The following is a 26703-nucleotide window of genomic DNA, read 5'->3' as shown; positions in this document are numbered from 1 at the left end:
TGACATTTGATAAAAAGGACCATAAATGAAAGTAAATAACTTCATAACATTGGGATTTATTTTAAACTCTGCAATGAATGTACATCAAAAGCCTCCACAATGAATGTTGCGTTAAAATAAGTAGATAATTTATATTGTTAAAAATTTGTAATACCATTTTTATTTAAAGAGATTGCTTTAAATAAAATAGATATTAGCCATATTGTACTGAATTTATACTATGCATGAGGAAATTCGTTTTTTGTGCTGTTTTTTCAGCTTTAATCATTCTTGCTGTAGCAATTTGCTAAATTAAGGAACCTCTGGTGACCTTTCTTACATAGTGCAATGGTGCATGGTCTTTCATCTTATTTTTATTTCTGCTTATCTCTAAACGACAGAAACAAATTCAGTAAGGAAAGCGTAACTCAGGCTTTTGAGGTTGCATCTCCTCTCTCAACTGTCAGCACTTGAAAAGTCTGGATTGCTTTGGCTGTGGTCTTTAAATGAGCAGCTGGTGTGGATTGGGTTTCAGAATCACCTGCAAGAAGGAGAAATGCAGGAACTGGTCCATCACGCAAAAGCTAGTAATTACTCAACACATCCATACCTAAGCCCAGCCCCGTTAATTAAACGCAAAACTCAATTCCTCAGCGGGATGTTCTTTTCACTCTTGTAAGACAAGTCTCATTAGTGCACCAGGCAGTTGGGTTGGATACGCTGCTCTCATATTGCTTCAATTCCGCGGCTCAGAGATTTCAATGCCACAGAAGTCATCCCAGTTCATCAAGCAAAATAGAAGCCACAATAATGTCACAACAGCACCTTAACATTGGAACATTTAGAAATGCCTTACATTCCAGAAACTAAAGAGCTTAATGAGCATGTGTTGAAAGTGTAACAAGCTTTATTAATATAGATCCACATTGGAAGGTATCAAGTAATATTTTATTTGCACTGCTGATCAAGAATGTGATCGTTTTCTACATGTCATAGAGAATAGACTTTTCAATATTCAAAAAGTTGGCTCCCAGGAGTGCTTATTCATTTTTTTTTCATCGCCACGTGGTGCTGAGAAGTAGCGAGCACACTCTTGAGTTCTGGGTTTTCAAGAGTCTAATTGTTGGTAATGATTTGGGGATTTGAGAGTGTGGTATAACTCTTAACTATTACAGTGGTTTATAATGTTTGTGTACAGTATACAATATACAACATAGTATAACAATAAAGTAGTAGTTTTTATATAAACATGAAAATGTCTGTTAAACTAACAAGAGGCATAGAGTGCCTCCTTTTAGTTTAAAGAATATAATGCAAAGTGTGCACATAAAATCCAAGGGGGGAACACCGATGTTTATGAGAGTTACCTGTTTTCTTGAATAATCTATAAAAAGTCTTTTAAAGATACAAAGGGAAAGCCACATTTGTTTTTCATATGTGTGCTTGTTGTGTTTGAGGTTTTGTAATCAACAACTTAACTGTATTTTGAAATGTAAAAATGTTTCATGATCAGCAGCAGCAATTAAGCTAAAATATTGAGAAAGAAGGCCAGAACTGAAACTAAAAAATATTAAATAAAAAACATAAATGAATATTATAATAAATTCAGAAAACAAATATTGAGAAAACACTGAAATGATATACATAACTTTGGAAAGAGCACACTATCTTGAACAACGTACAGATAATCATGACTTTATTAACAAGCTGAATTAATTACCAAAAAACACTGTATAATATTAACACTGGTAAATATATGAAAGTATAAACACTATACAGTACATAAATATATGTAATAATAAACACTGGTAAATATATGTAAGAATTAGAATGAGATTTATTTCTAAAGGATTTACTGAAAAGCATGCAGTTGGATTTTTGTTTGTTTAATCATGTTTGGTGGCTAATAACTCCTTCATCCAATGAAAAGTAAAGTAATACCAACTATTTAGAAGTTTAGTTTTGATCTATTATGACAACAATAATAAAACACAAATAGTTATTGGCCTCATTATGGCACCTACAAAAATATTGATCTTTTTAAGTGGTTGCACTGATAGCTGAATTTTAACTGGCTTCAGTATTCTGAATGTATAGAACATCAGAAGCTATTGGATCCAGTTTCATGGAATCTAAAGTGTATTCCCAGCATGTCATTCAGCAACAAGTGCCAGAGAAAGTTCAGTTTTGGAAAATGTAAAGTATTTAATGGGAAGCACTAAGTGTGTGCAAAATAGCCAAGGGACACAGAATAGTATGTTGCTGAGAACAGTCTGGAACTATCTGTTTAACATATCTGGAACAATGCCCCACTGAGTTGAAAGTAGACTCACATTGCACACATAAACACATTTGAAACTATACCTGGAATTTTGTGTGAAAGATGTATTCTTTATTAATTCAGTATTTTAGAACAAACATACTTGGGAGGAATCAAGAGAAAAAAACATTAATCTTACTTAAAACTCTTCAGAAAAGAATGCTATTAAAGCCGATTACTAGACTGTTTCTCAAGACTCTTAGGCTGAGTTTTACCAATAAAAAAAGACAAATGCTTCCGCAGATTTTTATGAACCACAGGTTAATCACAACAATAAAATCATGCACAATATCCACAAAAATTATCTCTGACGGTTCAGAGCCCTATCTGGCCTCCAAAGGGATACAGGGTTGAAGATGACAGCTGTCATTTGGAATTCTTCCAAGTTCTAGCACGGTAAGCACTTTTTAATGTTTAAAAATGATTGGCCAGCCTGCTCAAAACATCAAGATTTCAGCTCATTAATCCTGAAAAAGAAAAGAAAGATTCCTAGCTTTTGAAGCAGTTATAAGCAAGGAGGGTGGGGGGGGGAGTTATACAATTTCCACTTGAACTATAAGGACAGAGTCTTCAGGGAGACACCAAATTGAAATTAAGGCTGTTCATGATGGTCCACAGGATATGCCTGCAAATTTAGACATATCAAAATGGTGAAAAGGTCTGTTTGTGTCCATTCATATAAACTGAATGGTCTGTAATGTTCTCGGGTCCTCAGAGGATAGTTGCTAGGCTGAGGAAAGACGGCAGGAAGAATGAAATGGTTTTGACATAACTTTATTTTAGTGCTCTACAGGTTTTCTCCCCTCCCTGTGGTTTAATGGTGTATTCCACTGGGCTCCGGGAGGAAGCGGCAGAGTAAATCCCTACAGCTCTACAATAAAAGGAAAACATATCTTTAGACAGGTGAAAAACAGAAAAGGGGGAACTATGGTAAATTTTCAAAAATGTTTGCTATGTTTCTGAAAAATTTAAGTCAAATACTGACGGCTCAGTACAGTATGTGCAGATGTGGGCCAATTTGACAATTTTTGTGTCTGCATTACGTAGCATTGTCTTCAAAGCCTGTTTAGCAATTATTCCATAATTAAAAAAAATAAATAAATGTAGTATTTTTTCAAGTGATGATTAATCAACTTTCCATGAAGCAGTATGCATTCATCATGGGCTTTCATTCTTTCAAAACCTTTGTATTTTTGTTGTATTTGAAGATGTACTATTTCATGGTGGAAACTTATTTTTGACTGCAAGTGTGTTTTAAACCTCTCCCAGGAATTAATGCTGGAAGTAAGAAAATTTAAAACAACACAGAGGAATGGTGAAAAGGGAAGTCTACTAAGTTGAATATAATTCAATGATTTAATGTCAGTTTCTGTAAAGTTAAACATTTTGCTTTCAGGGGGGTAGGTCATGAGATGAAAGTGAAATTGAATTGAAAGTATTAATGACAATTTCAGCATGCTGAAATTTCAGTCAAACCATCTCTTCAGATGTTGATTCTAGGTATATTTAGAATTTTAAAATTTAGAAATGTATTTTATTTACTGAGCATCAAAATAAACATTTCACTCTATGCCTGTATGATTTTACAAAATAAAGTACATGGGTTTTAGATATTGATTCAATGTCTTTGGTATCATTTTGATTAATTAATCATTCATGACTGGCTATGATATACTTGAGTGACTGACAATTGCATAAGCACTATATCACTTCATTAATGAAAAAGTTGATCAGACACAGATGATGAGGTGACTTAACCTGTTGAATGTATAACCTGGTGAAATTTAAGAAAGAAAAACACAGAAAGAAACCACATTTATCTACAGAATTAGCCTCATTTCTCATTTCAAGAGAATAACATCTGCTTGACATCGACATGTTGGGGGCTAGTAAAGTCAGTGTACTGTTGTTTGCTTTCTGGGGTGTTCGTAGCGAGAAATTTCTGAACTGGGAAAATGCTACAGCCTAATGCAGTGCATCAATGACAGGCCACAAAGTGGAACTTCAATAGGAATATTCCAAGTGTGATGATCTGGCCAGAAGTGTCTGTCGCTACAGAACTCCTCTTGTAGACATTGATGGCTACCTGACTGCACAGTGCTACTGTACATTAATCAGGTTAAGGGATCTCAACCTAGAATAACAAACATCATGCTGCTAATTTAACAATGGCTTTTTTTTGCAAGATGTGGTATACCGTGGACCCCCTACTTGCCAGACTTGAGTCCCATTACACTTACAGTATGTGTGATGAGTAACAACAACATTTTGCACTATAGAATAAGCCATCAAAGTTATCCAGCTGTGTTTGGGAGGTGGAAGGAACCTAGAGCATCTGGCCCTGGACTTGTGAGGCAGCAAAGTTAAATGGAATACAAAAATACCACCCTAAAGAAAAAAGAGCTGTAAAAACTTACAAAATAAAACACAAAAGCTTAAAATATGTATAATGATTAGACCACCAGGTGGCACAGTAGCGCAGTGGTTAGCAGTGCTACCTGCGGCACAGAGGGCTTGGGTTCAATTGCTGAGGTACTATCTTCACGTGGGTTGCCTCCAGGTGCTCTGGTTTCCTTCCACAGTTCAAAGACATACTGGCAGGTTCATTGGCCCTGGTGTGAATGTGTTTATATCTGTGTGTGCCCTGAGATTAACTCACATCCCATCCAGGGTGTGTCCTGCCTTGTGTACATACATGTAGCTTGCCAGGATAGGCTCCAGTTCTCCAGTAACCCTTGTGTTGGATAAAGCAGTTAGAAAAGAAATGGATGAATAGATTAGACTCCCTCTGTCTCATACAAGAATAGTAAGACCAATATCCTAAATGGGCTTGGATGGGGTTGTGTATTTAACTGAAGTAATAGAACACGGATTGGCAAACTGTTACACTGCAGCTAGCCTGAGATGCTGACAGGCAGGGATCAAACTGCAGGACTTGGCGATGATCGGCTGCTGGTGGAGAAAGCCGAGATGAAGGGTGGTCAAAGGTCGCCGGAGCCAGTAGAGGGAGAGTCGAGACGAAGTGAAGGAATGGCGGGTGGGAAGCAGGCTGTGTGGAAGACATCTGCTACCTGAAGACAGAGGAGAGAGGAATAGAGGAAGAGGAGGCTACTGGATTAGCTTTGGTGCTCCTGGAAGAAGTCAGACAGTTTCCAGGTCAGGAGCTTCAGGGTTTAGACTTTCTGGTTTTGGGCTGATGCATCTTGCAGGATGGTCCTGGATTTGCACTATCCGGTGCGTGCACGTTGGGGGCACGTTGACTGGACTGTGATAGACAGGTAGGATGCATCCACCCTAGAGTCCAATGCTTGCTAGGATAGGCTCCAGCTCCCCTCCAACCCTGTATTGGATAGTGTTTAGAAAATAAATGGACTGTATTCAAAACCTGAATGCCCAAACCCAAGACATCTAAGGGTAAGATAAGTTGGAGTACATGTAAGCAAAAACTAAAGAGAGGAGAACAAAATATGTTAATTGCATAAGTATCCAGACCTGTGAACTCTCCATATTTAGTGGAAGCAATTTTGGTAGCAATACAGTTGCAAGACCTTTTTGTTGCAAAGTTTTGTTGCAAACTCTATGGAAAATTAGAGATGTTTTATTTTATGATGGGATTCTTCCTGCCACTATGCCATACAGGTCCACTTTGACTCATTGACATTTTCTTCCATCTCAGCCATTGAACTCTTTATCTTTCCCAAAGTCTCTGTTAACCTCACAGTGGCATACAGTATGTACACTGTTTCCAGTTGAAGGGACAGCCTGATTTAGGCAGTGTCACGGTATTAGGATACACTTTCCATTTAGTCAATAGTCAATTTTACTATGCTTAAAGGGATTTTGAATGTCTTTGACAGTTTTGTATATGCTTTTCCCAGTTTTTGCCTTTCTAACTACTTTATTTGGGTTGAGTTGTTTTGAAAGATGCTTAGTCTTCACACTTGGCTCATTAAGGTAATATTGTACACATACATTAAATTAGGTTTGCCACAGCAAAGGGTTTGAATTTTTATGCAATTATTTTTTTCCTAAGAATAACGTATTGTTTTTTTTCCTTCTTTGAATATGTAGGTTGTGTGCAGTATATGTTTATTAACACAGTACAGTTAATGTGCCATTATTTCAAGCTTTAAAGCAACAAAATGTAAAAGCTGTACAATGTGCTTAATCCTATTAGAAGTATTAGAAACAAAATGCATGAGAAAATAGCTATCACATCAGCTTGTACTAACTGTATATTGTAAATGGAATCACAGAACCACTTAAGTTTAGCAACAAGTGTTACAGATGCAGCCATTCAAAACAAGGGTTAAAACACCATACTGCATGAAATTATCTGCAGATTAGTGCGGAATACTGCAGTATGTGACTGGCTGGCCAAAATGAAAAAACAGGCGGCACTTGTGGTGCATTGGTCGTTAGTGAAACGATTGCTTCATTTAATGTCTTTACTGTGCATGTTTAAATCCACTTAATATTGAATATTAATGTGGAATTTTACAACTAAAGGGTCATTTTGGTAGCTGAGCATTAAAATAAGAGGAGCATAACGTCTCTGAATGTCATAAACGATATTAATTTAGGAATATAAATATATTATCAATTATTCCATATATCATTATTGTATATGGCTGGTAGTGGTAGTTTAAATAAAAAATAAACAACAGTATTCCACTTTCTTCATAAATATTTTAAGCATCAAAGTATTTCATGTCTTCATAAGTAAGTCTGTCAAGCACTTACTGTACTGTGGTTATTTTAGAAAGGTTTTTATGTGTTCCTTCTGACTATATTAAGGTTATATACTTTATAAAAAGTTATAATGTTTAACCTTTTCTATTAATATTTGCACTCATTATCACAGTAAAAAAACATTCTTTTAAGAATTTGATTAATAGGGATATAATATGGAATCGCGTATCTAAAGAAATTAATAACGATATTTCAGGATTTATTTATTTTCTTATAGCTCAAAGTATTACCGTAGTCCACTTTCTTTGTAAACATCTGCATTAATTTGACTCATTCACCCGTGATTGCTTGAAAACATTTTGCCTACCTTTTTCAGCTATGATGTAAGTTGTTAAGTGACTAGTTGGTATAATGGCTTTGGCATGTGACTCGCAGGCTGGAGGTCGGGGGTTTGAACCCAGCTCCCGGCATGAGTTTTCTTTTAACAAATAAACATTTCTTTGAAAAACTAAAATAGTAAATATGACTGTATGCATTCGGCTATATGAGAAACAAACTGAAAGTAATGCTCTGATCGCACTTTGATACATTTTGATACTCGCCACATTACAGTGCTCATGACTACTACAAGGACAATAGAAGTTTGTTTAAAAAAAGAAACAAATGTCAAAATGTTACCAAAACATCCACTTGTGATACTTTAGCTGCTTAGGTACATGATTCTATATAAATATAGCTATCAAGTGATGTTAAATACCTACATTTATGTTTTTACAATAACAGCAAGCGGTGATCTTATTGTGTATTCTTAGAAAATGATAAAACGTTATAACATTTTATGATGTACAGAATATACGCTTAATAATGTTCGAACAAGCACGTTAAAACCAGAGCCCACTGTACATTACCAAGTTAAAGACTTTAATGCATAAAATATGTATGCATAATTAAATTATTTATGATGAAGGTGGAAGGGTGTGTACTTTTGTCCATCTGAGCAGTCTTGCTTTTATAAAATATACAGACTTTTTAATGTTTAATGTTTAACATGCTGTAATACACAGTTTAAAATTATTAAAATCTAAACAGTTTACAACTTAAATTCTTAATTGGAAAAAGATTGTCCCTCAGCAGTGACCGGGATTCGAAACCGGGTGTAAAAGGTTACTTCCGCATACTATTATCCTATTTAAAAAAACATACGGTATGTTGCGCTACGTCCACCGCGTTTTAACGCAGTGTACCTCGCTCATTTTGAATTGCTGCATCTGTACAATATGTATATTTAATGGAAGTCTACCTCCTCAAACTGTTGTGTCTTTTAGTTCACACTAAGGTCAGTCTTATTGTGAGAGTAGCTTTGGACTGCAGATGGCCTTGAATCAGAATCTCACCACCTTTGTAAATTAGGAGATACTAAGTAATAGTTGGTGTTCAAAGTGCTGTAAATATTCTTTTGTTTTTTAAGTGTACAGTACCTCCACATTGCTCTACCATCTCACTGTGACTGGGAAACAAAAAAAACATGGTATGCACTTGTTGGAATTTCATTCGTGTCTATAGGAGGGTGCCTTATCTTCTATTTTTAATTGGTATCAGGATAAGTTTCACTTGAGCATTTTTATGCATTCCCCCCAGCCTATTTTATCATAATATCTGTGCTCTAGCAGTATTAATTTTCCCACTTAATGATGAAGGAAAAGTAATTGTTTATTCTGAATACAATCCATGTAAAAGAAAGCAAAAACAAACCTTAATCAATTTTAGCTGTATCAGTGTAATTTATTTTGACAGCAAGAATGTACTTGCAGGAAAGTCATTTATCAAAGGTATGATCATAATAAAATATTCTCTCTAGTGCCAAAATCTATTTTAACAGTTAATACACCCACACAAAAAGGTAGATGTAAAAATGTGTACAGAAATATTCTGCCTGAATTCCATTAGAAGAAAACTTTCTTGTCTCAGAAGGTTAACAACCCCCTAAAATACAGTGCGAAGAAAACTATTTCTTTTGCCTTAGTATTTGAGCTTGATGTCTTGGGTTCATGCCCCTTTAAACCAAAATACATATTGACAGAATACCTACAGTATTCGAGGAATCAAGAAGACTACTGTACACAGGTTCTGTTTCCATATTGCGGATTTTGGTTATGTAATATTATTTTCTAATTTCACGTTGTGAATATATGATTTGGGCAAACAGAGCCGCAAAGAAGTACATTATGGGTTGTTGTTTTTTTTTGCAGTTTTATCTAGAACAAGCGATGCTTAAACCTTTGTCTGATTCTTGTGAAACTATCCACACGACAGTTACCCACAGTAGGAGTTGACTTCAGTGATGTCACTGATGGGATGTTTCTAAAAATCCATCCTCTGTAAAACGTCTTCTCTAGTTGTCCTGCATATGTATTCACTAATGAAGCTGTGTGTTCTGAGCCTGGATCTCTACATTTCTGTATGAACCAGCTTAGAGGGCTAAAGACAGCTTGTGTTTAAATTGAGTGTAAGGCAATTTATGCTTCTAAAGTCATGGTCAGCATTTATTATTGTACTGTGCTGTAAACTTGTTCTGTGCCAAGTCACATTATTTTATAGCGTTTTTATAGCGTTATCAAATCCGGTGGCGCTGTGTGTTAGTTTCCTGACTCCCATGTCACATGGTCTGTGATTGAAACCTGTAATACCGGTTTAATTCGTCACAGCCAGCACTCCGGTTGTAAAGTAGAAGCAGGCGAGATTTCCAGCGAAAAACACCTCCCCCTTCTTCAGGTGTGAGGGTCTTCTGCTCAGAATGAAACGCTAAAATGTAATGTAGGCTCTGAATGGGTTCAATTATGATTTGGGCTTGATTAAGGTCGCTGCCTTTCATCTAAAACCCTACTTGAATCCTTCTAAACTAAAAATCAGTGTTAGTGAGTTCTAAATAAAGAGGTATCCAGGTAACAGTGAAACGGGCGGACAGTCTGGGGAGATCGCCCGTTTTCCATGTAAATAGTTCCCTGGTTCCGCACCCCTTGGTGTTTCTCTCGCTCTCTCTCGGGTCACCTGATCATTAGCTCGAAAGATTTGAGTGCTTTGTGTATATTCTAATGGTAGTGGGGGCAGGGTGTGTGGGAACAGGTTTGGTTGAAATTGCATTGGAGATCTATGTTCTTCACACCTGAAACATTTTCTCTGAAAGCATTTTCTTCGCAGTTTAACTGATCTTGTTACAGCATGTTACAGTTTACTATTATTAACCATATTAATTTTAAGTGCTTAATGTAAAATCTTGTAAAAATATATTTTCATTGTTCAAATATACATTAAGTCTGACTATCATATAATAAGTTAAATACAAAACTAAAGAAAAAATAGGGTTAAATATAATTCAAAATATTTTGCTAACAATGTTAACTGTTTATGAATAATAAAATGTATTAACTAAGGAGTAGGATGGCACAGTTGTTAGTATGTTTTTTGTTTTGTTTCTTTTTCATAAATACAACAGTAGTACCTGATGTCTCAGTGGCTTTCAAAATTAAATTATGCATGCAAACCTGTGAACTAGAAAGATAACTAAGATATCCATCCATTTATAATGGTGGCAAAGTGGTTAGCATTGCTATCTTGCAGCACTGGGGTCCTAGGTTCAATTCCTGCCACCCTGTGTGTGTGGGGTTTACATGTTCTCTCTGGGTTACATGGTTTTTCTCCATATGTGTGATATGACTCCCTCTCGCACTCCAAAACATACTGGTAAGTTAATTGGTTTATGGGAAAACTGGCCCTGGTGTGTGTGTGTTTGTGTCTGTCTGTCCTGTGATGGACTGGCGCTATGTCCAGGGTGTATTCTGCCTTGTGTCCGTTGCTTACTGGGATAGGCTCCAAATCCTCTGTACTGGATAAAGAGATTAGAAATGGAAGTAAAGGCACTGTGTGGATGGAACTATACACAGTGTTAGAAACCCACTATGAAATGGCAGCATCTCACTGAGAATAAAATATTTTATAGTGCTGGCTTAAGGAAACAGCCTTTCCACCTCTCTTGCACATCAGTATCCATACCTAGTTATTTAAACAAATTGCCTCTAATTATAAACATCTTAATATGCTGGCTCTGTGGATCCGCATCAGCTATGTTTGCCCATTCCTTCAATTCATGTGCATCCAACACACAGTTCAACGCTAGCAACTACACAAAATCTAAAATATGAGCTCTACTTGCCACTTACAGTACCAACAGTACCAGCTAACTTTAGTAGTGACATTTTCATGGATCTTTTTAACAATAAAATTTACAACATCAGACTTCAGACACAATTAAACAGGCCTCAAAAAAGTCTGGTACAAACATTTTCAGCATGGAATAAACCGTTACTTTAATGGTATAAACCTTAAATGGATTCATATTCTCAATAAGATTTGGTGCTCAGTAACATGACTTAGAAAATGACAGAAGACATACGTATCATGCTTATCCTTCTATTTTTCATAATCGTAAACTCCTTAAGGCAGTTACATTTTCTCTGTTCTGACCTGGAGTTACAGAGAAATTTAAATTCTAATAAGAGATTTGTAATGAGGAAAGTCATACCAATCACTCATACAGTACCAGGATTTGCAATTACAATACAAATACTTTCTTTCTGTATGTGTTTATTTTGCAGTTTGAGTCTATGGCATTCCTTTGGGGGTCTATACTCCAAGGCATGACTTTTTTATGTATAAACATCAGTATTTACTGCTATTAATTACTGTACGATTTATAGTTGAAATCTGAGCCTAGATATAAAGTTAGATATAAAGTTAAAATCTCGACAAAGCAATGTAGGAAATACAGAGAAAATAAATCCTTTCTGACATCTAAAATCAGTTTCGATCAAGGTCTCTAAAACGAACAAGAAAAAGAAGATTTTCGGAGGGCAATTACGCTGTGTTTATATAGAACAAGTGATTTATGAGCAATCTAATTTCTTGTTCGTTTAAAACAGTGAAATGTCAGCTGCAAAAGATCGCACCAGAAACAGCACTCTCTCTGCCTGTCATAGACGTTCAGGAAAGGCTGAATGAAGTCATGTCAAGTACAATAATTCGGAGATCAATAATAACAGTTGTAGGACAGTATATAAGGAGGATAAGGATTTTGAAGTTGACTCGAAATCTGATAGGTAACCAGTGCAAGGACTTGAAAACAGGTGTAATGCATCCCTGATAGGATTCTTGCTGTCATATTCTGAACATATTGAAGATTGCTCAGTGTGGATTTAATTTCCCCAGTGAACAGGATGTGCATTTATTAATTCTAGAAAAAAAGCCTTTCTTGATTTCTCTAGTTCTTAGTTTCTCTAGTTCCCTTTAAAATAAACTATTATTCCACAATGCAGAGTATTACATGGCCAGTATTTACACATGATATTTGTGATTTAAAGAAATTAACACAAGCAGCTTTTGGAGATTTAAGTGTTGGCTGAGTTATTGCAGGATAAAAGACTAGAGATGTTGGCAAGAAGAAAATAATTTGGGGAAAGCTGAGGAATACACTTATAACAAGAACACTTCCTAATGGGGTTAGGCATACTTTTGATGAAGATGATGAAGTTAACAGACTATATGTTTACATAGATACTGAAATAAGGATTGTATTTTAGATTATGTGTAGTTGCTGGCATTGAACTGTGTGTTGGATGCACATGAATTGAAGGAATGGGCAAACATAGCTGATGCGGATCCACAGAGCCAGCATATTAAGATGTTTATAATTAGAGGCAATTTGTTTAAATAACTAGGTATGGATACTGATGTGCAAGAGAGGTGGAAAGGCTGTTTCCTTAAGCCAGCACTATAAAATGTTTTATTCTCAGTGAGATGCTGCCATTTCATAGTGGGTTTCTAACACTGTGTATAGTTCCATCCACACAGTGCCTTTACTTCCATCCATTTCTAATCTCTTTATCCAGTACAGAGGATTTGGAGCCTATCCCAGTAAGCGACGGACACAAGGCAGAATACACCCTGGACATAGCGCCAGTCCATCACAGGACAGACAGACACAAACACACACACACCAGGGCCAGTTTAAATCTAACCTCAGAACCTTTCTTTTCAGAAGACTTAGTGTCTGTATCTGCTTCATTTTCTAATTTTGGTAGCACCTCTAACTGCTTGTCTTTCTTATATGCATTTACTTTGTAATCTGTAGTCCTTTTATCTGTTTTTACATCTACTGTATTGCTTTGAGATGCCACCTTTAATGGTGATATATCAAATAAAGTTTTTTATTATTGTTATAGGGAAACATGATCAGATTTTCCCTGGTTCAGAAAAAAAGATCTAAAGTATACTAGTTTGTCACTCTTCTCATTCCCTTTGCTAAATGACTTTTCATACTAATCTGATCAATCTAACTGCCAGTTTTCTGTGCTTTCTCTATCCTGCTAGATTTGCAATTATTCTGAAAATTTTCATCTTGAAATAACTCATTTCTAAATACCTTTTTCACTGTTAACATCTTGCAGCAACTCTGCGACAAAATATACACTCTGACAGTTCATCCTGCTACCAACATTAAATAAAACAAATCTTAAGATTTCTATATTTATGTCTTTATTTAGTGGTTTCATTAGTGACAAAGGCTAAACTTTCTTGGAAAAATGTCTTTTATGTGTTGCGGAAAAAACTGACTTGCTTTAACAAAATATGTTTACAAATCCTTTCACCTGGCATTTTCGTAGTTAGAAATTATGGAACGCTCTGTTAAAAGCAAGGGAGTTTTTATGTCCGTTGCAGTTCTTTTGCAACATGAATATAATTATATCGTTATTAATTTCTTGAGATACGCGATTCCATATTATATTCCCTTTTAATCAAATTCTAAAAGTATGCTTGTTGACTCCGGTATCGCATTAGTTAAAGACTTCGATGCTTAAAATGTTTAGGGAGAAATGGAATACTGGTGTGTATGTTTTCTTTAAAGTACCGAGACCAGCCATATACTGTATGTTTAAGTTCCAAAATTAATATCGTTTATGGACTTCACACGCGTTGCAGTATGCTCCTATTCTTTTTATGCTCAGGCACTAAGTAAAAGGAGATGCTTCATATTGCTTGACTAATTTTAAAAACTAAGTTAGAAATGCAGACGCTCCTTGGTGCGCTGCTCTGGTGCGCCGGCTCTTACACAGTGCCTGTCTGCCGTAAGCGTTACAATATACATACCCAACACTGCTTGTACCCATCTGTCATGCAAATAAAACACCTTGAATTGAATTGAATTGAGGGGAGAGGGGGGGAATACTAAAGCCAATACTGGCTCAATACCCTCGATGGGCTTTGACGTGCTAATGCGTTGGTTTAACAGTCCGGGTGTGGCAGGCTTCCAATGTCAACTCGACTCGATTGGAAGACAATGAACGTATTTTGTGATATTTAGAAATATAAATTTGTTTGGTGCGAGTGAGGTTTTATTTAATCTCTGACCAAGGGAAACGTTTCATTTTTTCAAAGAAATGTTTGTTAAAAAATAAAGTCATAGTTCTATGGGATTCAATCACAGACCATGTAACATGGGAGTCAGGAAACTAACACACAGCGCCACCGGATTTAATAACGCAATAAAAATGCTATAAAATAATGTGACTAGGCACAGAAAAAGTTTACAGCACAGTACAATAATAAATGCTGACCATGACTTTAGAAGCATAAATTACCTTACACTCAATTTAAACACAAGCTGTCTTTCTGTATGAACCTCTAAGCTGGTTCATACAGAAAATGTAGAAATGCATTAGCCTGATTATGATTAAAAAACACATAATTAAACACGCGTTTGCGATTTAAATCAGAACACGATTTAAATCAATATAAATGTTTATATTGTAACGCATACTGTCCAGCCTCCATTTCTCTATAAAAATTTACTCTGTTGCACACACACACACACTAGAAGCAGGAACCGCTGTCAGAAGGGAAGATATGTTCAAAATATCGCAAATATCGATCATGTTGCGATATTTTGAAATATAAAAGTCAATTGATTGTCCATAATATCGCTATTCTATTTTTTCGAAGAAATGTTTGTTAAAAGAAAAGTCCAGCACCAGCTGGATTCAAACACACAACCTGCCAGTTGGTAGTCACGCACCTAGACCAGTAGGCTACAAGACAGCTCGCATGAACAGGCAGGCGAAACAGCCCTGCACAGCCCTGTCGCAGTACACGGATATAATCATACCGTTATTAAATTCTTTAGATACGCGATTCCATATTATATTCCCTTTTAATCAAATTCTAAAAGTATGCTTGTTGACTCCGGTATCACGTTAGTTAAAGACTTCGAAGCTTAAAATGTTTAGGGAGAAATGGAATACTGGTGTGTATTTTTTTCTTTAAAGTACCAAGACCAGCTATATACTGTATGTTTATGTTCCAAAATTAATATCGTTTATGACCTTCAGATGCGTTATGCTCCTCTTCTTTTTATGCTCAGCTACTAAAATTTCCCTTTAGTGGTAAAATTCCATATAAATATTCAAAACTAAGCGGATTGAAATGTGCACAGTAAAGACATTGAATGATTAAATCTTTTCACTACCAACCAATGCACCACGAGTGCCCCTGTCGGTCATTTTGGCCAGCCAATCACTTACCGCGGTGCCCTACGGTGCCCTGCGGGTTGGTTACTGCACCGCGGGTTTTTACCGCTCATTTTGAATGGCTGCATCTGTATGTTGAGGGAAACCTTTTTTCTCCTTATTTGTCTTTTTCTTAAGTTTTCAGTTCCTTACTGGAAAAGGGCAGAGTCCTTTTTTAACGGCTATTTCAACAAATTGCACTTTTTGAGAGGTTATGGGAATTGCTCCCAAGCGGTCTGTGTAGCAACAATTTATGTCTTAAAGCTATAATATAGATAAAGAAAAGGATATACATTATTCACTCTATGGTTGGCCAAGACCATTACATCTTTCATCTGTCATTCACTACCTCATAAAAAATTCTTTTGACATTATCCCTTATTTGGCTTCATTTTAATTTGACTATATTCCCTGTCTTCATAAAGAGTTGTAGTACAGTACATTTATCTTTTAGTCAAGAATTTACATTAGTATATGAATCCATTGCAAGAAATAAGTAAGATGTCATGTAAATGTTCAGCAAGGCATAAACCAGCATAAACTACATTTTATCATTATCTAAATGAGGCGTGACTGTGAACCATCTGTTTCTCAGACAAAACTGGTAGCCAACAGAGAGGTGGCTTGTGATGTATGTTCCCAATAAATGTTTAATGTCCCTGAGGAGCACCATTTATTTGTCTATAATGGGAGCTAATAGAAGGATACAATGGATGGTGAACACTAAACTCTTAAACACGTCAATAAATAGTTTTGGCAAATTAACATACTAGAAAGAGTTTGCTATTTTTTTTTTCACAATAAGGAACTGAGATAATGTTCTGTAGATGCATTTATTTAAAACAAGGGGTTAGAATATTCCATTGGTTTTCAATGACTTAATGGGTTAAAGTTGCACCCGTTTAATGATTATATGAGAACACATAATATGTCAGCAAACAATTTCTATGGCAGCCCTTAACATGGGTAACAATTTCCATCTTGAAATTGGCCTTTCTGTCTATAAAATACAGATTGCGTTACATGCTGCTTGTTAAATTAATGTAATTGGAATCCACACCAGTTAAAAAAATGTTGTCAGCAAGTATAGTCGTAATACATTCCTATTAATGGACAGCTCACACACCTTCCAGAGCCCCACTGCAGTAATCACTTCATCGTAAAATATATTTTACCACTTACAGCACATAAAATAACATTGCATATGTGTTGTAAACACATTTGAATGTGAATTAAATTATATTAAATGATATTATTACTTGGTCCAACCAGACATTTCATAAAAGAATATAAAGCATCATCTTGTCTGGGTAGCTTGTTCCGTACTCTTTACAATCCTTTTGTGGAATAATAGTGCCTCCTCCTTGTGGCTTTAAAGTGTGCTTCCAAGTAGATTCCACTTATCCTTCCTCTGGTTTGTGTTTTACAGTTCATTCTGAAGTCTACTGCGTTTATTTTGTCTTTGAATTGAATCATGTTTCCTCCTAGTCTTCTCTGTTCATGACTAAAACTTGAAAAGTTAAATAAACATTAAATGAGATGATTCCTGTTTTTGTGTAACATGTTAGCTAAAATTGTACACAGTATTCTAAATGAGGTCTTACTAGTACATTGTTCAATTTTAACATAACAGCCCTTCTAAATTCTGCACTTGTTATGATGGTCCACAGCTCAGGAAACAAGGAATGGACCCTATACAGGTTCCAAGGACACAAAGAATCAAAACAATAAATGAGGGTAATCCAAGGCCAGGGTCAAAAGGCAAGCGAGGACAGCTCCAGAATCAAGAATCGATGTCCAGGAACAATATTCAAAAAGTCAATGCTCAATGCTGTTTTCTGTTGTATTTAGAATCTCCACAATTGTCTGTGAACTGCTTCTAGATGATGAATTCAAAGGAGAATCGTGGACTGTATTAAATAAATATTTCACTCAAGTGTGTACCAAGCAAGAAATGAACAACATGTCTCTGGCTTAACAGTAGAAGTCAAGAAGATGCAGAAATGTTATAGGTGATACTGTGGAAGCTCTTAAGACAAACAACATGCCAGGACCTAATTCAAATTATTGTTCTGAAATAATCAATAGAAATTATTCACAAGCCTTTCCAATAGTCATTCAATACAGGGGTAATGTCCAGTGACAGGAACATTTCTAATGTACTTCCTGACACAAGAAGTAAGACATATCGGTATATAATTATTAATAGGTATATAGTTACGGAAACTTAGAACTAAAGTTAAAGATCATCTGCATTGAAATAAGATCCTAGAAAGTAGTCAGCACAGTTGCATAAAAGTTAGGTCTTGTTTAACTAACTTTTTAGAGATCTTTGAAGTAGAAACAACAGTAATGTACACAAAGCATAAAAGATTATTACTCAAACTGCAGGTGGTAGGAATGCATGCTACTGTATTATGTGTATTTGGATTGAGAACTGGATGTTGGATGTAGAGAAGACAGAGAACAGAGTAAGTGCAACATTCTGGGGCTTAAAACGATCAAGGCAAAAGAACTGAACCTTTTTTGTTGAACAAGTAAAACTTTGAGAAGATCTGATCTGAGTATTGAAAAATCCCAAAGGAGTTGGCAAAGGCAACCTGATGCTCTTCTTCAGAATCAACTGTGAAACACAAACCAGAGGCCATGAAACTAAACTACATGGAACTGAGATCAAAAGAAAGTCTTTACACAAAGGGTTGTTAAGGTGGAACCATCTACGATATATTGTTGCATCTGATACCTTGACTTCCAAGAAATGACTGTATGAATTTTTTGGATCAATTAACTGCTGGCATCTAGACTATATGGGCCTAATTGCCTCCTCTCATTTGTAACCTTTCTTATATTCTTATGTGTTCAATTTATTAAACAGTCACTGTCAATTGTCATTTGTTTTCTCCAGTGACAAACAAAAACATTCTTTGGAGTAACAACAATTTCTCACAGGTTGGACTTATCCATGGATTTAGGGTGAAAGCATTTTGTGAAACAATTGGAACTTATATTCCTAACCACCAGAAAATAAATACCTATGTAACTGATATGTTTTCTAAAAGTGTATATACAGTACAGTAAGGTGTGGTTGTCCCAGATCCTTCAAAGCCACTTGGTCTTCGGTTTGTATCCAAACTCTTATTGAATTAATTTGCTTTATATTAGAGCTTAGTCAAATTTACCATTTGTTCCTACTTATAACATTTACAGGACTGTGATTCTTCTGGAACACGTTTGGCCACCCTTGAAATATATGATGAAGTACATACATTCCTGGGGGGTCTCATTCCCATTAGTTTTTTTAATAAAAAATATTATATGTATAATTTATTAAACCTACTGTGTGTCTGTATATATATATTCTGTTGAATATATTGATATAAATACAATATTTTGCAAGCATATGTACAATGACAATTTTATTGCACTCATAAAATGTTTGTAACTGCCCTGCAGCACATTGTATTTTCACCAGGAGTTTTAAAAAGTCTTAAATTACACTCACACAAAATTGAGATTAATGGGTAGTGGTATTAATGTGTTTCTCATTTTTGAAGCAGGGAATTTAACTTTCCTCTGCTTGTGCCAAGTGCAGGGAAAAGCAACTCCATTCAAGTATTTGTCAACTCCCATTAGAAACATTTAATAGTAATAAAATTTATGGATTTAGTTTCCAAAGGATACTGCCAGTGAAGTCCATGATTGCTACAGTTGTAGTAAATGCTACCATTGTTCAGCTCTTATAAATTATTATTATGCTGTGTACCACGTTTTAAACATTTAAAGCACTGCTGATTTTCGCAAGTAGCTAAGTTACGAAAATGTAAAGACCCTAGTGGCAGAAAGGGAAGCCACTCCCTTAACCTTGTCCAAAAACACGTTTGAATAATGTCTCCTGTGCATGTGTGAATGGGCTCCCTCCTTGATATCCCTCAAACCAATTACACAATAAATAATTTCAAAAAGGAAAAGAAGGTAAAAGGCAAAGATGAGCACTAAATCAGCTACATTTCTGCAGGACGTCCAATGACAATCCCAGACTTTCTTATGGAATTTACGGAAGCAGCACTTCCAATATTGAGTTCCCATATGGTGTTGTGTTACAATTAATGCCTAGAGATGGGATATATATATATATATGATGTCAGATGTCCTTTATGTCATACTCTAGTTGTGACATTCAAAACAGCAGATGGTTTATTAGAAAAAGGCCTATGGATGCTTTTAAGATTTTATAAGGCTTTGGAAAAAAAAGACTTATAAAATCATTTTGTGTTAGATTTTTATTGTTGGCATTAAATTTAATAAAAACCTCTCATTCACACTAGGTGATTACAGCCACCCTTTTGGCGTCCTGTTGGATAATAAAGAACATTTGTTAGGGGAAAGTTCCTAGATCTTCCACTGATTTACTGTGTGCTAGCCTGAGGGGCTGTTAGTTTATTTACCCTGCAGCAGTTGTAGCAGTAGTCAAGGTATAGTTCATCCCCCTGACCTCCGTGCATCATTTTAGAAAAGTGCGTCTTCTAAATTACTACGATTATTACCAGGACTACTATGACAACTAACATTTTGTACCTTTTACCTCTTGTGACACATTGTTAAAATAAATGGTAGAATCTAAACATACCATGACATTTGCTGCAAAACTAGTGTATTAAAGTTTTCTATTTATAGAAATCACTAATGATCAATATTATGTTACCACCTGAACATTCTACTGTATGTACACATCTTAGTTTTTAATTATTTTATTTAAAATATAGTTGTTTCTTCCTTTCTAAATGTATTAACATAGTCAAATGTTAGTCATTTTCCAGCACTGCTTTTCACAGTATTACCTCTTTTTTAGACAATTAAAATTGCATATAACAAGGTTATTTTAACATAGCATGGCAAATCATGAAACTGACAATACAGAGCAGAGGAAATCATGACTTGGATAAAACATTGGCCAAGAAGGAGTTGTGAAAGAAAAGCATAATGATAAATTAGTTTGTATTTTTGTATTTTTGTTCCTGACACATGGAAGGAAATGCTATGTGTTTTCTTAAGGAAGTACAATTTTCTCCTCTTCATCTTTTTCAAATCCTCTTGCTAAACCCTCAAGCTATCAAACCTGAAATTTAGAGGCCTTGAGCAGTTGTTATGACTCCCAGCAGGATTTAGCTTGAGATACCTGAAAGGCCAGAAAGGAAAACCAATTTGCAGGAAACTTGGCAGCATCCAGTATAATCTGGATTCATATGGAGCATCATTCTCTTCTCATGGCCTTCCTACCATAATTCCAGGAGAAAATCATGCCATCAGTTACCATAAGAGACCACAATACAACTATGTCTTCACCAAAATAATTGTGCCGATTAGTCATTTTATATACATAAATCAATGAACCTAATTATTTGTTATATTTCCTGAATATGTTGTAATCCATTGCTATGCACATTCAGTATTTATATACAGTAGTGTGTGCATTATATAGTCAGTTAGGCAACTACTTAGCAATTGTGTGGTAGGTTTAAAAGAAAAAGTGAACTACACAAACAAGGATATATAATCAAGTTTCCATGTAGAAGTTTATTGCTATCAGTGAGCACTCTGCAATTTATAAGAAACACATTCAAAGTGTTCAAGGTAATATTATATAGACAGTATACAGTATGTATGAGAAACAATTGGATAGTAATAATCGTAACAGCATGTTTTTAACGTTTTTTGGAGAGCAATACGATTAAGGTGCACAAGTGAGTGTTTCAGTTAATCTTTATCACGCTGATGTTTGTTTTTAAAAGTCATTTAGAGTATTAATCTTAAATTGTACATGTTTATATTTTAAATAATTACTAATATCAATGCATTTAGCAGATGTAAGCAAAACAATATACATAACATAATCACAGTTTATATCACTATCATCACAATTTTAAAGGTAATTACAGAGATATAATAAAGCCACTTTTACAATATTACTTACTGAGAGAAATTAGAGCAACACATGAACAGCAAGATAATATGGTTAAGCAAGAAAATAATTGTTTTATTAACAATTTAACAATAAAACCATGAAGGGTCACAATATGTCATTGTACAACAGGCTTGCACAAATATATTTATGAACAGCAGTCACAACAAAGGGCTTCATAGACTACCAGAATAAGGATAGCAAGATATTGAAAAGTGAGTTTTAAAGTAAATCCATTTTATTCTTGTAAAGAATACAAGAATAAGAGGCAAGAAGTAGTTTCACAAGAATGTCAGTATTTTCCAAAAGGTGGTCAAGTAAAATTATAAGATCTACAAAATTATCTGATAATAAATTTTTTTGGCATGTAGCTACAGTGTTCCCAACATTGTAAATATTCATTTTAAGGTCATGAGGATTTCTTGCTGTGTTTTGTGGAAAGGGGCAAGTCGTAGTCCTGGCATTGACTGCCAAAAAACAGCATCTTGCAAAGCTTGAGTAGACAGCAAAAACACAGACTAAGTATGAGAGGATTTATGAAATAAGGACTGTATAGCCAGTAAAAATACAACAGACATGGCCTTGCTCTAAATCAGGGCACCAAGAAAATGCATCAGGAAACATGTCACAAACAGCAAGCATGGCTCCTGTATTTGTCAGCTCAGCTTTTTTGTACACAGTCGTCTTTTATAGGCTCTGATCATTCTCCTTCTAAACCACTCTATGATTTCCCTTCCTTCTTTCTCCTAACAGAAAAATTGCTTCTCTCCTTTCTAATGTCTCACTCTCTCCTCTTTCTAAAGGGATGCTATTATATGTAAGGGTTCATGACGCGAGACAGTTTCAGCTGAAAACTCTGAGCAGAATGAAGACACTGTGGATAGAGAGAGCTTAGGTGAAAATAATGGACGACAGGAAAATGCTCTAGTCTTTGCTATGCCTGGTAACTGCGCTCTTTACACAGTGCAAAAAAAGCATTGTTGAATAGAATGTATCCCTCTGCCCTAACGATCCTGTATTTTATATGTGATTTTGATACAGATAGCCTCTCCATTCTTCTCTTCCCTCTCTCTAATTTCAGATAATGCTCTGGGCTCCTTCTTTACCCCACTCTCCAACCTTTCTTTCCAAGTTTCCCATCACATCTCACATCATTGTCACATCTCATGACATACATCCTGTCATCTTTTTACCCCACTGCTGGGACCCTCTAACTCTTTTCTGTGTCTCTTACTCCTTTCTTTTGCTTGTCTTATCTCCTCCTATGGCTTTTCCTGCCATTACTATGCTGATGGTGCTTAAATAATCATACTTTTTACCTCACTTGACTCAAATTCCTATTCCTGTATTTTAAGTGTAATTGCTTCCTGGATGCACACATACTGTATCACCTAACACTCAGCTTTTCTAAATCTCACCTTCTCTTAAGTCCTTGTTTTCTCTCTCCATCCTGTAACCTCTCTCTCTATATCTCTCGACTCACAACCTTCTCCCCTTCTTTTGCCAAGAACTTGAGTGTAAGCTTTAATCTTTTTCCCTGTCTTATTTCAGCACATCTCTTTCCTGGAATGGCCCTGCTATTTGGTACTGTATGAAGATATTTAATATTTTTAGTTACTTAACTTCCATTCAGATTCTAGTCAGACTATGCGCAGGTACTTTACCTACTGCACCTGTTCGGCAAGCTTCTCATTCGAAGCTCTATTTCTCACTCTGTGTTTTTTCTGTTTTCCCAGGAACTATGCTGCTTCATACTTTATTCTCATTGGGTTCCCATTCCTGTTCATGTTCACTTCAAAGGCTTAACTGGTTTCTTGATTCCTACCTCCATTTCTTTGATTTTCACTAGTTCCTGCTTTTCAGTGGGATAGGTATGTTTCCAGGCTCCACAGTCTTCAAGTATATCAAGTATACTGTATACCTGGAATCTTAAAAATCCCCCAAAATGTTTCTGATGCAAGATTAAAGTCGCTTATCTCTGATAAATAAAAAACTATGAGCAAACTATGAATGCTTTGTGTTGTATTAATCACCGAAATGTTACAAGTTCACCATATGATGCCATAAAATTATTAATATAGTGTTTAATTCAGACCTTTTCAAGCAAGGAAAGTTTGCTTGAAAGGTAATTAAATTTTGCCTTTTGTGGTAAAACCCAAACTGTAATGTTTTTTACATTTGGTGGAAATCCATGAATATGGGGAAATTTTAACCATAAATGTCAGTTCAGGAAAGTAAAGAAAATAGAACATCAAAAATTGGAAGCCTCAAAGAAAAAGAAGAAATGGAGCCTGTTAATAGAAAAGGTGTGTGGGGAAGATATCTTTAGCTGCAAATGGAATAAGTGATGCAGTGTAACTTGTACTTCACACTCACCCACACACTTAAACATCCACACACATGTATATCACATTACTTACAAGGTCCTGCCACAGAAACCCGCGTAATTTATATGCCAATAAATCTATCCCCTTCCTGAAAAGTAAAACTAAACTCTTCAAGGTGGCACAAAAGATTTTTTTTTCTGTGTAAAGCAGAATCGCCCCCTACTCTATCCTAAATCTGTCATCTTGGAAAGTGAAAGGCCCTTTCTTCAAGCAAAACTTTACTTTTTTACAGTTAATTCGATGAATAAGCCAATATGACATTGTCTTATTTAACAAACATACAGGATGATTTCTCTTGCGGATTTGTTAAAAAAGACACTGCTTTTTTTTTAAATACTACCAGTTATGTTTTTAACATCCCACTTCTAGCTGAGTATTTCATTATTTAAATTAATCATATGTTCCTAATACCATTTTCAATTTAACGAAACTTAGAAAGTCTCTGTACTGATGTTCAGATTTGGATGTCACTATATTGAAACACGCAATTGAATATATATACTGTAGTGATTGATAAGGCAAGATATTACATGAGGTATAAGTTCTTATTCTGTGCATTAATGATGAACAAAATAATCCTAATGCTGAAAAGTAAAGGATACTCAAAACATTTCACTGAAATAGTGCTATAGTATGGTGTTTTAAAAATGACAATATTAAATATTTAAAAACATAAATATTAACTATTTCCTTATTTTGTCAAGCTAGCTACTACTTAAGTACAGGATGATATTTCCTGAGGTCATTATTAAAGTATTCAAATATTTTGATTTGAGAATGCAAATGTAGTCTTAAGGACAGTACTATATATGATATACTATATATATATATACTTTATATTATATCCAGAATGAACATTGCAACAGAGGGGTCATGCCTTTCTACATATTTTTCAGTTCCAAACATTTATATTCTTTTAAAGCAGAAGGAAATACTGAAGCAACACAAATCTCTTAGACAGATGTGACCTCTTTATTGCCAGATGTTATTACCACAGAATTTGTTGTGTATTATTGGGACAGTAATGCAAAGGTGTCTGAAGGGGGAATCCCCACCCCAAACTTGCACTTATGACTTTCCAACAAAACAGTGAACCAGAATAACTGTTCAATGCAAGGCACAGGTGCGAGAAAGAGGAAGTGTAATGGAATCAGGAGGGGTGCAGAGAAGCCCTTCAGGAGGAAGAGCACAGATAAGTTATTGTTTTGATTATTGCTAAATGTATTCTTTCTAAAAAAGAAAGAAACATAAAAAATAAGAATGCAACAAAAAATGAACTCCTTCGGGAAAAAAAAACTGTGTTAAGGGCTAAATGAGGTGCTTGTTTTGACCATAAATCAAGAAGGTTAAAGGAATAGAAACCTATATTTGTATTCACTGCACAGAAAAAAAAATATTCTGGCTTGAAGTGTCTAACAATGCAAACTGAATATTTACAGGATTCTGTTGTGCTCTGTTAATGAAGTGAAAAGACAGTCAATCCATGCAGGAAATAAGATCACTTGCTGATCTTAATAATGATAAGCTGCAATCACCACTGACTTGCCTCGTTCTTTAGGGTGAGGCGAAGTTACCATACTTTCCCAGCTACTCATTGCATGCTGGTATGACAGAAAGGTAAACATCTATAAAACAACAAAGATAAAGATATGAGCATAAATGAGGCATATTAGAAATTAGCCAGGCTTGGCCCTGCTTCTGTTTTAAACAATGTTACAGTATTGATCTTTAATATCCTCAGTTAGCCAGGAGCTTGGTTGAAGGTATAATCTGAAAATGGTATTTCCTTCAACACGGTATCCTGTCGTGAAGCCAGGACATTTATTTGAATATTCTATTTCAGCAGAAACAGTCATATACAGTATGCCATTCTTCCACCCTTCCATTTTCTAACCTCTTTTTCCAGTGCAGGATCGTTGGGGAGCCAGACCCTATCCTGGCAAGCAACTGGCAAAGGCAGAGTACACCCTGGACAGGATGCCAGTCCATTGCAGGGCAGACAGACACAAACACAGACACGTACACACTCGCACCAGAGCCAGTTATCCCGGAAGTCAATTAATCTAGCAGTATGTTTTTATCTTTTGGATTGTGGGAGAAGAACCCAGAGGAAACCCATGCGAACATGGGGAGAACATCTAACTCTATGATACAGTATATACAGAACCAATAGACCTTAACCATTGCCGTCTGCAAGCTAGTTGCAAGCTAAGATATCTCTCACTCAAATCCATGGCCAGCTGTGAATCCTAATGAGATCAGGCTTCATTAGGATAAACCCCACTGGTAGCTTTGTTCCCGTCTCCTCACTTGTGAGCCACAAGGATAAGTACTGTTTATAAAAATGGAATAACCATGTTGTGCATTTGACAGATCCAGCAACAGCTGCATGAAATGCATCTAAGCATAATTGTTTTAACTATTCTGATAAACTCTTCTTAAATAAAATAATAATTTAAGACTTATACCATTTTATTTCTACTGAATTATGAAAAAAAAGAAAAAAAATAGTGTCTGCCAAAACTGTTCTTTCCAACATTTTCCTATTAGCTGCTTGAATTTCTCCATGGAATTCTTGCAGCACTGAAAGTACTCTGATTCTTAGTTTCCAAAAAAACACTGCTGCTTAAAAAGTCAGTTCCAGCCCTTGGAGAACAGCATATTATAAGTTTTAAAATATTATGCTGTTATTACAAAAAACCTCAAAGTTTTGTGGCCATAACCTTTGAAGGGAGCGTAGGATAAAGTTTA

Source organism: Atractosteus spatula, chromosome 2 (assembly GCF_055471065.1).
Source record: "Atractosteus spatula isolate fAtrSpa1 chromosome 2, fAtrSpa1.hap1, whole genome shotgun sequence".
In the NCBI taxonomy this organism is placed as follows: domain Eukaryota; kingdom Metazoa; phylum Chordata; class Actinopteri; order Semionotiformes; family Lepisosteidae; genus Atractosteus; species Atractosteus spatula.
This window is presented reverse-complemented; position numbering follows the sequence as displayed.